The sequence below is a fragment of the Pipistrellus kuhlii genome, unplaced genomic scaffold (assembly GCF_014108245.1).
Source record: "Pipistrellus kuhlii isolate mPipKuh1 unplaced genomic scaffold, mPipKuh1.p scaffold_m20_p_1, whole genome shotgun sequence".
In the NCBI taxonomy this organism is placed as follows: domain Eukaryota; kingdom Metazoa; phylum Chordata; class Mammalia; order Chiroptera; family Vespertilionidae; genus Pipistrellus; species Pipistrellus kuhlii.
This window is the reverse complement of record NW_023425404.1, coordinates 66,110,227-66,127,069: the sequence shown is the minus strand read 5'-3', so window position 1 is coordinate 66,127,069 and position 16,843 is coordinate 66,110,227. Positions and strand designations below refer to the sequence as shown.

The following is a 16,843-nucleotide window of genomic DNA, read 5'->3' as shown; positions in this document are numbered from 1 at the left end:
GTGAACAATGCAGTGTTTCCATGGGCACACATGTCCAGTGGCTCTGTGTGAACTTTAAATGTTTTATAAAAGTGACATTGCTGGATCGTCTACTTCTGAAACTTGTTGATAAGGCTCCGTGTGAACTTTAAATGTTTTATAAAAGTGACATTGCTGGATCGTCTACTTCTGAAACTTGTTGATAAATTGCCCTCAGAAAGTTATATGCTAGCCTATAAATCTAGCAGGATTTTACTGGCATGCCTATTTCTATATATCTATGTATGCCACATCTTAAAATTATTTACCAATAAGTGCGACATTGTGGTATGTGATTATTATTTGATTTCCTCTTTTGAATACAGTAAACTTGAATTTTTTGATTGATAAATATGTCAGTTTTTCCTCACTCCTGTGGCTTCCCTTTTTTCCTTTGGTATAATCATGACATGAGAGTATGTGTTGGTATGTGTGAGTGTGTGTGTATGTGAATGTGTTTGTGTGTACAAGGGAGTGAAATGGTCATTTATATACCAGCTCATTTGTTTCTGGTTCATGCTTATTTTTTCTTAAGGATTTTTAAAGTGCTTCATATATTAAGAAATATGTACTAGATATCAATCTAGCATTTATCACGATGTCATACATTTTCCCCAGTTTGATCTCAGCCTTCTAACTTCATTTGTATTGACTATACAAAACTAATAAATTATGAACTATTAGTTAAACACTGTTTTGGAAAGCCTATATGGAAACAGGGACTCTTAAACATTGTTGATGGGACACTAAGGGAGACTAAGCAGACAAGGCAAGAAATATCCTCCTATATAATAAAAGGCTAATATGCAAATCAACCGAATGGTGGAACGACTGGTCACTATGATGTGCACTGACCACCAGGGGGCAGAAGCTCAATGCAGGAGCTGCCCCCAGTGGTCAGTGTGCTTCCAAAGGAGCCTTTATGCCTTTCCTGCCTCCAGGGCAGCGCTAAGGATATCTGACTGACTGCTCCTGGACTGCGAGAGGGTCCAGGCCAGGCTGAGGGATCTCCCTGGGTGCACAAATTTTGTGCACTGGGCCTTTAGTCATTTATAATCCTTGATTAATCTTCGACTAGAGGGAAAAAAAATAGTAGGACATTGTTTAACATAGCACTTTATTTAAATAGAATTAAGTCATTTATCTTGTGATTCTAAAGTATCATTGTGCCCAGCCTGTGTGTCTCAGTGATTGAGCGTTGACCTATGAACCAGGAGGCCATAGTTCCAGTACCAGACAGAATACATGCACAGGGTGCCTGCTTGATCCCCTGTAGGAGGCATTCAAAAGGCAGCCAATGAGTGATTCCCTCTCATTGATGTTTCTGTCTTTCCTTCTCCCTTCCCCTCTAAATTCAATAAAAATATATTTATTTAAAAATACGGTAAGAACTGTTATTGTATATATCATATTTCAATTAAGGTGAAATGAGATTTTTTAAAGAGTTTACTAGTAAACTTATTTTGTCAGAACTATTTCATTTACTAAATGTAATTGTTTACAATTGAACTTTGCTGCACAGTAAAATTTTAAGCCTATAGATTCTTAACCTTTCAGTTTTTGTTCTATACTTAACTGTACATTGTGTTTTTTTTAAATTTTGGAAACATTTTTTAAAGGCACTTATATATCTAACCAGTAATAAAATTTACATATTCATATAAAGTCATATTCTAAACCCCTATCTTCTCTAGAAAATATGGCTAAGAGGTTAACAAAAAAATCTAACACTATGTAATGCTGAATGTTATGTTCTTAAATACAATGAAAAACAGTGAAAATGGGTTTAATTTTTTTACTTACTATGGTTTTAATAGCTAGGATGTTTACTAGTACTTGCAAATGAACAGCTGTATCTTTAGCACCACAGGTTTAAATTAAGGTCCCAAAGTCCCATAGGTTTTACATTCCATGACATGTTAGCAAGAAACTTACAAATATAGAAAGTCTCATGTTCTAAGATGGAACACAACCATATAATATTCATGATTAGTGAAGCAAATAAAATCCAGTCCAACAGCAGGCTCTGTAAAAGAAATAGAAAATGATACAAGAGCAAAAAAAGAAGAAGGAACTAGTTTGTTTCTTTTTGTTAAAGTTGAATAGCAGTAAAAACAAACTTTTTATCATTTTAAAAGTGTTGAAGCCGAAGCTGGTTTTGCTCAGTGGATAGAGTGTCAGCCTGTGGACTGAAAGGTCCAGGGTTCGATTCCGGTCAAGGGCATGTACCTAGGTTGCGGGCACATCCCCAGTGGGGGTGTGTGCAAGAGGCAACTGATCAATGATTCTCTCTCGTCGATGTTTCTATTATAATTCTCTATGCCTCTCTCTCCCTCTCTGTAAAAAATCAATAAAATATATTTTTTTAAAGTGTTGAAGAAATTGACTTAGTTGATTCTAATTCTGAGTTGCTAATGTAATTATTTTAAATTTTTCATTTTGTTTTTGCATGAAATATTTTCACATACCCTTGCTTAGACGAATTTTCTTGCAACAATTAATGATATAAACTTTTAAGCCATGTGAATTTTTTCCTTAATTTTATTTTTATAAATGAGAAATATAAGAGAATGATGTTTGAGATCTTTGAATTTATAATAAGCACTTTAAATAAAGATTTTGTTATCTCTATTTTAAGACAGCATAGTGAATATTTTGTTCTAATTAAGGAAATTATTAAACTTTATAGTCTGTTGTATCAAATATAATTTAAGTTTTGCTGGAAGTTTGCTGAACTGAAAATGATCTCTCAATATGAAAAGGGTGTACCTTGATTCTTTTCAGTGATACCAGTGTATTTTTCTTAATAAAATAATCACTTAAAATTTAATTTCCTAATGTTATTAAGAAGCTAGAATTATCTGGCTACTCTAACCTTATATTTAAAAATTACATCAAAGCCCAGCTGACGTGGCTCAGTGGTTGAGCATTGACCTGTGGATCAGGAGATCACAGTTCGATTCCCTGTTGGTGCATATGCCCGCATTGCAGGCTCATCCCCTGATGCAGGATGAGAACTGTGTAGGAGGCAACCAATCAATGATCCTCTCTCATCATTGATGTTTCTATTTCTTTCTCCTTACTCTCTGACATTAATAAAATATATTTTTAAAAATTACATAAAAATTTAAAGCAAACTTGTTGATTGCTTCAGTTAAGCATACTTCCATTGAATTTTTTCATTAAAAAGACGTTATTATTTTTTATTATTTTCTTAAGTTACACATAAAGAATAATATTCTGGCTGAAACTGGCTTGGCTCAGTGGATAGAGCATTGGCCTGTGAACTGAAGGGTCCCAGGTTCGATTCTGGTCAAGGGCATATATCTTAGTTGTGGGCACATCCCCAGTTGGGGGGTGTGCAGGAGGTGGCTGATCGATGTTTCTCTCTCATCAATGTTTCTCTCTATCTCTCTCCCTTCCCCTCTGTAAAAAATTAATAAAATGTGTGTGTGTGTGTGTGTGTGTGTGTGTGTTTTTAAGAATAATATCCTGTAGGCTGCTTAAAAGTTTCATATTAGAAAATACACACAGAAGAAAAACTAATGTCCTTTAACTTTCATATTCACATTTTTTACTGATAGTATTAGGTTTTTCTTTAATTTTAAGTATGCTCAAATGATTTATCAGAAGACTAGCTGTATTTTAAAAATACTTATTTTACATTAACTCACAAAGCTGTTCCTATATTTGTTTATTTAATATTCCCAGTTTCAATGTGTCCTTTTAAAATTACATTTATTGGGTGACATTGGTTAATACAATTATCTGGGTTCCAATTGTACAATTCTATGATACATAGTTTTTATATTGCATGTGTGCCCGCCACCCATCACCATACATGTGACCCCTTACTACCTTCCCTGCTCCCCACTTCCCTCTGATAACTGACAAAAGTCTCATTGACACAGACATAGCATGCTGATTGACCTCTCTTTCATAGGTCTTATTCAGAAACACTTTTTGTAAGGCATTCAGACAAACTTACTTTTAGAGTCAAATTTGTGTTGTGCTTATTTATGTGTCATTGATATTTCAGCTTGATAGTATACTGTACCTTCTTAAAACATGCAGATGTCTATAATCTTGACTTAACCGTAGGAACATAATAGGAATAGTGTTACTCTACATAAAGTTATTTTACTGTTGCAATAATAAATCACATTTATTTTTAGAATAATTTGATTACAGATATTTTAAAATAATAGATCCTTTAGGCCTATCATCAAGTAAATATTTTCATGGCCTGTCAGATATCCTATGTACTTTATTCTTCATCTATTAAATAGAGTAAAACTCTTAAAATCATATATTTTAGAATTATTAATAAATATGATGCCTATCAATATATTAAAACTTTTATTTTATTTTGATGTAATTTAGCAGAGTTTGGTCAAATTAATTGATAAAGACATTTATTTGCTCTCTTAGCAGTGTGTAGTTACTGGCATTCAAAGATGCCAAACATAAATATAATGCTTTTATATGCAGCAGTATTGCAGGAAAGCCTTAATTTCTGCTCAGAATTTGATATTTTATCATTAAAACAATTAAGTTTAAATAAAGTTTTTGCTATACTCCTTGGCCAATGTAGGGAATTGATTTATTTGATTTTTTTTCCTCTGGGAAAACTCTTTGTAAAATTATTCTATGGAATCAGGCATACCTTAGAAAGAATAGTCAGAATTGGATAAGAAAGCATTAAGCTGAGCTCCTATCCCTGTATGTTTCAAAAAGGATGGATAAAAAAATAACAGTCTTTTGTAATATAATATAATATAACATAACATAACATAATATAATTAATATAAGATAAGATAATATTAGATAATATAATATAATATAATATATGGTGGATATATTTATTCATTAGTAGATTTCAATAGGAAATAATATGTGGCAATAATCCTTGGTAAATAGAAAATAGTCTAATAATAGTTCTTGCTTTACCTAGTGTCATAGATATTTCACCTGTTTAATACTTCTCTCTATGAATTTCCTTTCTTTTAGCATTTACGAAGATTCCAATATAATCAACCTAGATAAATATCTTACTGTGATGTGGCTCAACCAAAGCCATATTTTTAATTCATTAAATTAATAATTCTTTATTAATGTTCTGCTAAATATTGGGCTGGGAATACTGCTATGAACAAGACAGTCAAGGTTTCTGCCCCCTTGGGCCCTTTGTTCTCATAAGAGGTAAAGGCCTAAGTGAGAGCAAGCTTGGCAGGTCCCAGGAACTAAAAAAGACTCAATTCCCTGGAGTGTGGAAAAAGAGATGGAGAGTAATATGAGATGAGGACTGACAACTAACCAGAGTCCAAATCCTAATGGGTTTTGAAAACAAGAGTAAAGGATTTGGAAATTTTTTTTCAGCCTTTTTAAGAAATCTTTATTATTGAAAATATTATATTATATACGACCCCCCGTTTTTCCTCATTGACCCCTTCTAGCCTGCACCTGCCCCAGGCCTTCACCACCCTGTTGTCTATGTCCATCCATGGGTTATACATATATACATATGAGTTCTTTGGTTGATCTCTTCCCCCCCCCCCCCCATCCTCCTCCCCCGCCTTTTCTCTGAGATTCAACAATCTGTTCCATGCTTTTTTTTCATAGGTGAGACTAAAAGGAACATTATAAAAGAAGTTTTGGATATGGAGCATATGTTGAAACTGAGGTAACAGAGAGCACAGAGAAGGATAGGAAATTGGATCAGATTCAGGGACATAGACTATGAGCCTATAATGATGGTTGAAGACTTTAGACTTCTGCTGGTAACTTAAGCCATATAGGAATATGAGGAATGGTCATCTCATAGGAAGATGGTTATATTCCAGCTTACTGTTTTAAAGGTATGATGCCACAGACATTCATTTTCTACTTCTTAAAATGATGTGATCTTCAAGGGGAGGGGCAAGAGTAGTGAGAAACTGAGGTGTTGTGGTAGCCACTGGTGAGGGGAATAGCTGACTCAAATGAACTTAATAAATGATACATACTCAAGGACTTAATCACAGTGCCACGTTAATGAATAAGGGCAGGAGGCCAGAAACTAAGGAAAGGACAGAAAACCAAAGACCCAGCAGTGCTTTCCAAAAGAAAGGAGGCCAGAGAATGACAGAGAGCCATCTGTCCTCACATGGATCAGAGGCCAGGGGGTGACCAGGAGTCCAAGGATCTGTCTTCAAGTGGATCAGAAGTCAAGAGGACTGTCCAGAGGGTCAGGAGGCTTAAGCCCATGACAAGTTATGCATTCCTATGATAGTGCATGAATGTATCACACAGGAAATCACTCTTGTTACATCCAGGCAACATCTAACCTGGGATAAGAATTAACAGGTTTTATTCATAGAATTAAAATAATTCAGAATAATAGACAAAGATAGGAGAGAGGCTTATATGAAACAAGAACTGGAATTATACAAAATTATTATAGAAAACCAGGTTAGCCATTTTCTGAGACATATATTTTAAAACTATAATAGTTAAAACTTAAGGATATAATAGTTGAGTTATTGTCAAACTTCTGTTAGATGTAGTATCTATTTTCTTATCTCACCTTTAGCCCCTGTAACTGTAAGATATTTTGATGTTTTCATATTATAATTCTTTAATACTCCATGTTGGAAAATAAAATGATAAGGTGCTCCATTGTCTTTTTACATGAGAGAATGCTCTAATAATGTTTAAGCAAGGGAGTTGAAGAACTTTGAGGAACTGCTCAGCCTCACTTCCAGCCCACAAGTCACATTTTTCTCTGAATATATAATGGCATGCTGACTTTCTTTATTTAAAAATGTGTTGCTGACTATGCTCAGCACCATAGTTATAGCAAAACAATAATGCAGAGGGAGAATATAGATTAGCAGGGTGTATTAGTGGTAAGTTAGTATTTTCTTTTTTGACAAAATATTGCCGCTTTTTCCACTGTGATAAAGGACTTTTATGGAACCCACAGCTCATATCACACTTAGTAGTAAACCACTGAAAACTTTTCTGCTATGATCAAGATCAAGACAAAGATGCCTGCTTTCACCACTGCTATTCAGTCATTATTCGTAGTTCTAATCAGAATAATTGAACATGGTATATTCTTAAAAGATATACAAATTGAAAAGAAAGAAATAAAAATATTTTGCAGATGACATGACCCCATGTATATAAAGCCCCAAAGACTCTATAAGAAAACTACTACAGTTAATAAACAAATTCAGCAAAGTTTAGGTTATAAGACCAATATACAAAAAAACCAGTCTGCTTCTATACATCAGCAATGAACAACTGCAAAAAGGATTTTATTTATAACAGCATCTGAAAAAAATAAAATCTCTAGTAATTTAATGAAGGAGATGAAAGACTAAGAAGACCTAAATAAATGAAAAATTATCCAAAGTTAATGAGTAGGAAAACTTAATATTGTTAAGATATCAATAGTAAAAGCAACCTACAGATTTAATTTATCCCCATTAAAATTTCAGATTTTTCTTCTTTTTTTAGAAATGAAAAACCTGGTCCTCAAATTCATATGGAATTGTCAAGAGGCACCAAAGAACCAAAACAATCTTTAAAAAGAACAAAGTTGGGGGGGCTCACTTCCTGATTTCAAAAATTATGACAATGTTCTAGCAATCAAAAGAGTGAGGTACTGACATATAAGGATAGATGTATAAATCAATGGAATATAATTGAAAGTCTAGAAATAAACCCTTATATCTGAAGGTACTTGCAAATCATATATGTTATAAGGCATTAATAACTAGAATATATAAAGAACTCTTAAAACTCAGCAACAAAAAAAGACAACCAAATTAAAAAATGGTCAAAGAATGTGAATAGACATTTCTCCACATAAAATGTACAAATGGCCACTAAGCAGTGAAAATATACTCATCATTAGTCATTGAGGGAATTCAAATCAAAACCTCACACCTTTTAGGATTTTCTATTAAAAATAATAACTAATGCCGAAACCAGTTTGGCTCAGTGGATAAAGCGTCAGCCTGCAGACTGAAAGGTCCCGGGTTCGATTCTGGTCAAGGGCATGTACCTTGGTTTCAGGCATATATCCCCAGTAGGGGATGTGCAAGAGGTAGCTGATCGACGACTCTCTCTCATTGATGTTTCTAACTCTATCTCTCTCCCTTCCTCTCTGTAAAAAATCAATAAAATATATTACAAAAATAATAATAATGATTCTTAGCATATGGAAAAATTGGAACCTGGGTACATTGATGGTAAAAATATAAAATGGCAGAGTTGCCATAGAAAACAGTTTAGCTGTTCCTCGAAAAGCTACATACAGAATTACCATATTGAAAACAGGGACCTAAGCAGATAGATTATACACTAATGGTCATTGCAGCATTATTCACAATAGCCAAAGGGTAGAAACAACCTAAGTGTTCATCAGTAGATGAATGGATAAAAACATGAGGCATATATATTTATAAGAAAAAATTATTCAACCATAAAAAGGAATAAAATTCCTATATATTCTACAACATGAAGGAAGAAGATATTATGCTAAGTGAAGTAAGCCAGACATAATAATACAAATAAATTGTGATTCAACTTACATGAAGTAAGTAGAATAGGCAAATTTATGGGAACAGAAAGTAGAGGTTACAAGGAGAATTGGAGATAGGGATTTTTTTTTCTTTTTTTTCTTTTTAATATATTTTATTGATTTTTACAGAGAGGAAGAGAGAGGCATAGAGTTAGAAACACAAATGAGAGAGAAACATCAATCAGCTGCCTCTTGCACACCCCTTATTGGGGATGTGCCCGCAACCAAAGTACTTGCCCTTGACCGGAATCGAACCTGTGACCTTTCAGTCCGCAGGCTGACACTCTATCCACTGAGCCAAACTGGTTTTGCAGATTTTTTTTTTTTCTTAATGGTTATGGACTTTCTGTTTGGAGTGATAAAATAGGATATGGTGATATTTATAAAACCTTGTGAATAAAATTAATGCCACTGAATTGTACATTAACTAAAGTGCATGAGTTAATAAGAAAGTTGTGTTGCATTTACACCGTGGAATACTTACTATACAGCAGTAAGAATAATGATCTATTACCCTTTGAGACAGCATAAGGGGACCTGGGGAGTATTATGCTATATGAAATAAATGAGAAAAAGATAATTATCACTTGATCTCACTTACATGTGGAATCTAAAGAATAAAATAGATCCAGAGGCATAGAAACATGAAACAGACTGGAAATCTTAGAGGGAAGGCAGTGGAGGGTGGGTGGTTGGGAAGAGATCAACCAAAGAACTTTTTATATGCATATTTGCATAACCCATGGACACAGACAATAGGATGGTGAAGGCCTGGGCTGGGGTGGGTGTAAGCTAAAATGGGTCAATGGAGGAAAAAAGGAGACATCTGTAATACTTAAAAAATAAACTTTTAAAACATGGTTTGAATGTCAAATTGTATAATTTACCACAATTTTAAAACATTTTGGCATTTTATGTAATCTCAGTACCCATATTTTAATAAAACTTTTTAAGCATATTCTTTTGAAAATTTATCCTTTTTCAAATATTTATTAACTTATTTTCCCATATTCCTTCCCCCAGCAAGTCAATGGGTCAAATTGTTCATGCTTCCTCGGCATTTATTTAATATTGTGTGTGTGTGATCAATAATATGACATTTGTTATTATTCACTGACTTAAATAATTTTACTCCTTCTTAAAATACATGCAGATGTGGGCCTTGCCTTCACATTGGATGTATTGACACAGCATAAGTTTCATTATTTTTTAATAACCATATTTTTAAAGAAATTATGAAATGTCACTGATTAAATTTGGCTAGTCCATTAATGTATATTAGAACTCAAAGGTGATAGCTTATGTTATATGTTAGGAATAGGGTCATCAGCAGAGATGTTCATCTTCTAGCTCCTAGCTTATGGCAGCAGCACTCCCCAGATTTGTTACCAAGCTGCCTGTCTAGTAATATGTTGTTTCCTTACAAATGACTTTGATTAGCTATGCATACCACCGCTTGACACACTTCTGAGTTTCTGAGCTTAACTTGATATCATGTTTGTTGCACATTGTTTTTTTCAGCTTCCAAGCATGGTCCCTAAAATTGTGCAAGTGAACTCCTATTACATAAGAGATAGCTACAAAAATTCCAAGTGCTGCCTGGCCTGTGTAGCTCAGTATTTGAGCACATGACCACAAGGTGATGGTTTGCACCCGGTCAGACACATGCTCAGCTTGAGAGCTGAATCCCCAGTAAGAGGCATGCAGAAGGCAGCCAATCAATGAAACTCTCACATCATTGATGTTTCTCTTTCCTTCTCCCCTCCTCTCTTAAATCAATAAAAAAAATATTTTTAAAAAATCCCAGGTGTCATTATTCTTAATGCAGATATCAAGAGTAAGAATCTGTGTCAAAAATGTTGGCAGTGATTGGGAATAGACGCAAAGTCAGAAAGTCTCTTTTATATATACACAGGAAAATGTAATTACATTTTTAATAAAATTTAGTCTTGGCAATTTTACATTGGCCAAACGAGGATTGTAGGAATTCCTGAATTTAGCATCAACCTGTGCTAAGGATGAATGAATAACTTGTCATCACCATAACTGTTGGCAGGAGCTTTTGCATTACCTCATAATTTAAAAACTGGAAATGAATTACAATATACATAAGAGCATACCGTATTTTCCGACGTGTAAGACGACTTTTGCAACAAAAAAAGTCAACCGAAAATTGGGGGTTGTCTTATACGCCGAGTATATCCCGAAAAACATCTCGATATGCCGCTAAACGAATTTTCCAACTCGATCCTGCACCAATCAATGCACTGCTGCTCGGACCGCCTCTCTAACTCAGCCAATCCAAGCAGGCTTTTTATGCATGCAAATTATACATGTTCTGTACCGGAAGCTACACTGTGTTCTAGTAAAAAGCCTGCTCAGATTGGCCAGAATCAGAGAGGCGGTCTATTAAAAAAAGAACTGGTATTGCCTCGGAAGTGGGGGGTAGTCTAATACAGCGAATATAGGCCTAAGCCTATGTTTTAACTGTAAAATTAGGGGGTCGTCTTATACGCCGGAAAATACGGTAGTTGTTACTTAGACTTTCAGATATGTCTGCTTTCATACTTCAGGCTTCTTCAGATGGCAGAGTCTCCTAGGCTCCTGGCTATTTTAAAGGAAATGTCATTTGCATTTAGGGGACAGATAGTAAGTTAGTGAGAATTTGGACATCTACTCTTGATTGACATTCATTTTCTCATTTTTATTTTTTTGGAAAATATGAGTACTTAAAATTATTTTTATTTAAGTACAGTTTATATACAATGTTATATTCATTTCAGCTGTATATTATAGAATTCAATAGTTATGTATCTTAAAATGTGATCACCACACTAAGCATAGTAATCATCTGTATACAACTCAACACAGTATTATTGACTGTTTTCCCCTTCCCCTTCCAAACACATTCCCAAAAATATGAGTACTTTTAAATTTATCTGAAAAATATATTTTGGCTTTATTATCTGTCATTTAATGTTAAAGCATGCTTTATAAATAGGGAAATGTCTTCACTACATTGGCTTAGGACTAAAGCATGTTAGAATGGCCCTTTGCAAATTTCTACAGTTTAGAAGTAGACACATGATTGTGTTGAGATATAATCACCTGGAGAACAAAAGCAATTATTTTATATTATGAGCTGTCAATTCCTATGATTTCCTTTTTTAAAGGTCTCTCATTGAAATAGCATATTTCCCCCTTAGCAATAATGATAGGTAGGGTAGGAGGAGGCATTATCAAATGTGCATAACTGTGCAGTGGTATAAAAGCTGCAGTTACAAACTGAACTTACTTTTTGCGGCCATTTCTTAAGTGCTTTATTTGATCTGAAAACTTATTCTAAAAATTTGCTAGTAGCCTAAAATTAACTAATGCACACAGTAACTATCTTCTTTGGTGGTTCTCTGCAAAGAAGGTTCAATTTACTTTATATTAACTTTGGAATAAATCTGTTAAGTGAGGTTTATTATACAACTCAGTGTATTTAAAAAAATGAAACTTGGTGAAAATTATTTTGTTATCATTAAGCTGAAACATATGTGCCTTTCTGAGATGGATATAATTTGGTAACTGACCTAACATTACATTTTCAGAAGGTATATGTTTATATTGGAAAGAATGTGATATTTGACAAAACCTTCTTTCTTTATTTGTTAGTTACGTGTCCTGACCATCTGCTTTTACTTCCTTACCTATAAGTTGGAGATAATAATTATCTGCCATGGTTATTATACCATTAAATTACATACTATTGGTTATGTAATATACTAATTACATTGATATATTAAATATGTGTACATAACATTTTTATAAATAATAAAATTGTATATTTAAGGAAGTATAATCACCGTTTAAAGCACTCATCTTGGAATAATGTTATGAGATGTTATAAAATTGCTTAAACTTTCAAGCTTTTCCCTATGAATATAAAGACATGGTAAGAAACCAAGTCAAAGGAAAAGATGTATGATTGTGAACTTAGAAATACCTTTGAATTGTCTTTATTTTTTGAAATTGGTAACACATATATTTTCCTCTGAATGAATGTAATATTATATTCCCATACCTAGCAAACGATCAAATATCTGTTAGTGGGGGTTTTGCTGATGTATTTACCCTTAATTGAGACTTTCTGATGAAATGACAGCAATAAATATAACCTAAGAAGTGCATGTAAATAATCTTATTTATAAAAAGTATTAATAAGGCTGGGACTGGTTTGGCTCAGTGGATAGATAGTCGGCCTGCGAACTGAAAGGTCCCAGGTTCGATTCTGGGCAGGGGCATGTACCATGGTTGCGGGCACATCCCCAGTGGAAGGTGTGCAAGAGGCAGCTGATCGATGATACTCTCTCATTGATGTTTCTAACTCTCTATCCCTCTCTCTTCCTCTCTGTGAAAAATCAATAAAATATATATTTTTAAAAGTATTAATAAGAATGGATGTTTCTCATGTATAGATTATTCCAGGTGATACATTTTAAAGAAATGATAACATCTGTTGAAAGGTAATTATTAAAATAAAGATACTTTTTTGTGTTAGAATCTTTCAAAAATTTTAAAGTTATTATTGTGATTCTCATCTTTTAAAATAACATATTTTGTTCTGTGTAACCATAAATTTGTAAAACATGTTATTGATGATGATACTCTGTACTTTTTCTGTTTTTTAATATTTTTATTGATTTTTAGAAGAATGGAGAGGGATAGAGAGAGAGAAACATCAATGTGAGAGAGAAACATTGATCTGCTGCCTACCTGGGATGAAGCCCACAACCAGGGCATGTGCCCTGTCGGGGAATCAAACTTTTGGTACATGGGGCGACACCTATCCAACTGAGCCACAACCGGCCAGGGTGATACTTTATACTTTTTAATCATCAATCTAAGTCAATTAACTGATGCTTTTGCGTTTGTTAAACCACGAAGACATGCAAGTGATTAAGTTACCATGATTATAGATTGAAAAGAGTGAAATACTAATGCAAGTTGCTTTATTCATTTAAAAATTATTCTATCTTTTAAAAATAAAAATGCCTACATACAGTTGAAACTTAAAGAGACCATTAAAGGAATATTTTACCTGTTGACACTGACCTAAAATTCAGAAGAAAAAAGGCAAAATAGATTTCGAAAAGGTCGAGCTTTTGCTATGGTTGTCACTAGAAACCTATTTGTACTGGTAGTGTATATGCTTTTAACAGCCTTGCTTAACTGATTATCAAGCAGATTATCCGTTGAGAATAAGAAGCAGCAAAGTAAAACTAAAGAGAGGAGCTGCTAGAATCAGATATACCAACGAACAATAGGGATAACTAGCAGTAAGGGAAAGAATATGGAAATTGATGGAGCACATACTAATCACAGAGTATCATTGAAATTAGGATAAATAGACATATATAACCCCCCAAAAATCTTGAGGTTACCACTTATTACTGCTCCAAAATATACAGTTGAGTTCAAGTATTTTGAAAATGTTAAATGTGTTTGAAAATATGTAACAAAATGGGAGATATTTCTTAAAATGATAGTAACTAACTTATGTTGAAAGAAAGAAACCCTATTCATTCAGAATATTAACTATCGTGAATTAGCAATTTCTCAGTGCTAAAATAATCCCTAGGTGTGAGTTTACAGCAGCTGATAAGCAAAGCTGTTGAGGACAGGAAATTGTGGGTCTCTCTCATTCATACAGTCTCCAGGAGTCTGAGCTGACTTAATGGCACATAATATATACACACAAGTAGCTGTTATCCTACTATAAAATTTTACCACATGTCATGTTTTGTTTTAAAGCTCATTTTTTCCTATTGCATTATTAAATGGCACTCTCAGTTCTTTATGAGACCAAAGATATTGTCTATAGGTTGTCATAGAATTATTAATATTCTACTATATTTTTGTGTTAATTGTTCATTTTGAAATACTTCATTGTCACTCATCTAACCCAAGTTCTTACTTGGTTGACACTAATATTGCCTAAAGATTTATATATTTTCATTCTTAACTCAGTGTCTAGCATAAGACATTAAGTTGTATTCTCAGTAACATATATTGATGTGTGTGTTTTTACATCTAAAAAAGTTCACTAATTTTTATGATAGCTGATAATTGGGGGAAAAATGGATCAATTCATTAGTGTATGCCCATTAATCTATACTAGATTCATTGAAATAGGTCTCAGTATCTAAGAAGTTTTAGAATGTATTTGAGGTTACAGCAAAAACATTTTTTTTCTAGCTTTTTTTTTTTTTTAGGTAGATTACATTTTTAGAGCTGATCTAGTTATTTTGTTTTTTTTTATCCTGAGAAGAAAATAAAACTCTTGAATTAGTCATTATTTCTCCTGTTATCTGTCTTTCCATTAAGTATTCTTTTTATGAACATGATAATTTATAACATTATAGTCTTTGAAATCATTAACCAAGTTATACCATTTTTACATACAGGGTGGGGCAAAAGTAGTTTTACAGTTGTGAGTATGTGAAACAAAGTTTATTCTGTATTATTATCTACTAGAGGCCAAGTGCACGAATTCAGCATAGGTGAGGTCTCTCTGCCAGGCTGGCAATCTAGGCCTATTAGGGGGCCGGACAACTGTGGGGAGGGACCTGGGAGGTTGGCCAGCCAGGGGGAGGGTCCATAGGAAGTTTGCCAGATGGAACCCACTATCAGGGCTAATAGAGAGGCCAGGAAGGAGGGAAGGGACTGCCAAAGGTTGGTGTGGGAGCACACTGACTACCAGAGGGCAGCTCCTGCATTGAGCATCTACACCCTAGTGGTCAGTGTGCATCATAGCTATTGGTTAGGCAGTTGCTTGGGTAGTTCAGTCTTAAAGGTTGCTTAGGCTTTTGTGTGTGTGTGTGTGTGTGTGTGTGTGTGAATGTGTGTATATGTATACATATACACACACACACACACACACAATACAATGAACCCTTTATATACTTCTTATATAGCAACAGTATCAAGATTTGGGCTTATCTACTTCATTTTCTTATTTTCTTGTTACAGAAATATTTGGAGCACATCCCCATCATTTAGCCTGTACATACTTCAGTTTGCATTTTTAGAAAACAAAAAGAGCCCTAGCCGATTTGGCTCAGTGGATATAGCATCCGCCTGAGGACTGAAGGGTCCCAGGTTCAATTTTGTTTAAGGGCGCCTGCCCTGGTTATGGACTCAGTCTCCAATGGGGGGGTGTGCAGGAGGCAGCTGATCAATGATTCTCTTTCATCAATGATGTTTCTATCTCTCTCCCTCTTCTTCCCTCTCTGAAATCAATAAAAATATATTAAGAAAAGAAAATTAAAAGAAAAAATGGTGCTTTTGAAAATTAACATTAATTCTTTGACACTATCTAATATATACTTCTAATCAGGTTGCCACAATTATGTTTGCTTCCTCGAGGTGACATTAAATTTACAGTTTCCATTATTATTTGTAAACTGTAATATAGTGTAAATATTCAGTTAGATTTAAGTTAAGTTACTTGGGGATATAGTTTTTAGTAGGTGACCTGGGCTTCATATTATATCACATCAGGAGGCCTATGTTTGGTTTTCACACTAGTTATGCTAATATTGATCAGAGAAGTCACTTGGTGACTGCCTAAATTTTCCATTGAGAATTTCCCACTAACCTTTCATGTTATCTTTTTTATGATCTTTGTCTAAATCAGTTATTTTATTTGGTTGGTCAAAGGGTAATGTTCTCATTCTGTCTTAAGGAGAAGGAGTCTTTAAAAATTGAAGAAACAATAACATATTTTCCTGCGTTTGAGAATGATCTAATAGAAAAAGAAATATGACATAAGAAAGAGCTCTACCTCCTAAAGAAACAGAGGGCTGGGTAGATAAGAACCAATGGGTTCCACTGCACAGATGAGTAGGACCAGGAACAGTTGAGGTAACTTGTCCTAGGCTACAGTACCACAAAGTGCATATATTTTATTAAATTTCTATCTAAATTTTGCATGGAATCAGTTTGATAATTGTGCCTAATTTTAGAAACATTTCTTTTCATTTGATATGAAAGATGATATTTCATGTGAAATCAAAACTTAAAGCCATTCCAGACTTCATTACCTAATTTGGCATTGCCCCTCCTTATTAGAGTTTTTCTAATCTTCCTTAGAATTGTAATTTAAAATTAACGGCGTCTCATACACCTATATCTTTACATTATAAGAAATGTGGGCAATACTTTTATGTAACTATTTTTCAGCTTTTATTAGCTAGTCTATTGCAA

General features: G+C 33.9%; 1 protein-coding gene across 6 annotated transcripts in view; it reads left to right on the top strand.

Annotated features, from left to right (window-relative positions):
- Positions 1 to 16,843, top strand: part of NOVA1 (NOVA alternative splicing regulator 1) — a 137,158-nt gene that overhangs the window by 86,532 nt on the left and 33,783 nt on the right. The gene's annotated exons all lie outside the window — the stretch shown is intronic.